This window comes from Cyprinodon variegatus, unplaced genomic scaffold (assembly GCF_000732505.1).
Source record: "Cyprinodon variegatus isolate N-32 unplaced genomic scaffold, C_variegatus-1.0 Scaffold761, whole genome shotgun sequence".
Lineage (NCBI taxonomy): Eukaryota > Metazoa > Chordata > Actinopteri > Cyprinodontiformes > Cyprinodontidae > Cyprinodon > Cyprinodon variegatus.
Genome location: NW_015151214.1, coordinates 142,944 through 144,837, shown reverse-complemented (window position 1 = coordinate 144,837; position 1,894 = coordinate 142,944).

The window sequence follows — 1,894 nt, the reverse complement described above, 5'->3', positions numbered from 1 at the left end:
TTGATGTGCATAATTAACCATAGTGTTTTTGTTGTCAAGTAACTGTAAGAGATTCAAATTAATATGTTTTGAATATTCCACCTGAGAGTATTACTGCTGCCACTATCTATATTAGAGGGAAATAAAGGGTAGGGGTGGCCAATGATTGGCTAAGGGTGGCCATGGCCACCCCTGGCCCCCCATCTAGCTCCGCCCCTGTGTGTTCTCAAATCAGAGGGCCCCCTGCCTGTCTTTGCTTAGGGCCCCAAATGTCCTAAATTGGCCCCTGTTACTCTGCATTTGGGTCCTCATTAAACATCTACCAACCGTGACAACCAGCTGGTTTTCTATGCAGCATCCGCCCTGATTTAGATTTAGCTGTGAAAACAGACAGAAAAAGAAAAGCAGAAGCTGGTTAGCTGAAAATAACAGGGACATTTATTCTGTGGCACAAAAGGGTTCGCTATTATTTTATTTGGCCGTCACCGTCAGGAACCTGCAGCAATCTTAGGAAAATGAGAGGAAATTTATCAACCAATCATGTAATCGCCATATGTGATCACGGAGAGGGCTGTTTTTTTTCTCTACTTGCCTCATTTCACAGTCGACCTGCTGCCGTTTGAGATCCCATCAGTTTCCTCCTCTGCCTGTGTGACCTTAGCCTGGTGCAAAGGTGAACCAAACAGGTAAGAGCAACATGTTCTATTTTACAGGGACGGATATCTCCGTGCTGTTTGAGGTTTTTTCCCTGTTGGTTTTCCTTGTGGGAAAGAATATTTTCGCTGCCTGCAGGATGGTAAATCAATTTGAAATCTCGCTGTTTGCCTTGGAAGACCGTCAGTAGGAACTCAAAAACACAAATGATTTGCACTTAATGAGCTGAAACGCATAAAAACAAAGAAACAGTCCTGTTGGCTTGTAGAAAATGATGTTTATTAAAAGGCAATAATAAATCAGCGACATTTTGCCTGACGATGTTGCTCAAGGTATCCCTCATCGAAACGTTTAAAAGTCTTGAGCTAAATGGGGAAAAGAAACATGACATTAACACAACTTTTGATTTATGGCGATAACTGAAATGTTACCACAAAAATCTTAATGACTGATAATGATAGAGACTGTTTTCCATCCCAACCTCCTGCTGCAACGCACACAAACACACAGATACAAGCTTACAGAGGCCTGAGCCCCCCCCCACCAATCCTCAACATTTGTTCCTGTGAAATGGATCCGTTCAGAGCTGTCAGCGTTCTCTCAGCAGAGCCATTCATCCTGTTTTTCCATTCAAAGACGGTTACAGGTGTTTACTGTAAGTCAGAGAAAGGAAATGAACATCAGCGATCTCCTCGCTGCCTGGATGGCAGATGGAGAAGAGCGTGAGGACAGAAAGGCAGAGCGGAGCGGCAAAGTAAAATAAAGTGATTAGGTTCAGTTATGGTATCATCTATCTAATAGAAATTTGAATTGGAAGCAATCTGATCCATCTAGGAAAGAAGACTAGTAATAAAGTAGAGGAGCATTTGCAAGGAAATAATATTTAAATGTGAAATCATTTTGGCTTAAAAATGTATATAAATGTACTCTTTATCAGACCATATTGTCCCAAAATTTAGAAAATTTCTATTTAAAAAAAATTCTGTCTTAAAATCAGTTTTTTTTTTCATTATCTTATGCAGGCCAGTTAGTTCTACGTCAGCCTGAACACCTAAATTCGCCCAATCATACATCAACGGTCATCTGTCAATCAAATGTTTTTCGGTCATAGCATCTTGATTCATGTGTCGCAGCTAATATACGCAACGGTTGAAACCAGAATCCTTTCCTTTCCCATTGAGTTGCGTCCCAGTGTTCACTGGGATGGACGTCTGTGTCTTCGGCAGGCGTAGAGCTAACAGAACTGGCAGCGTTGCGAGGC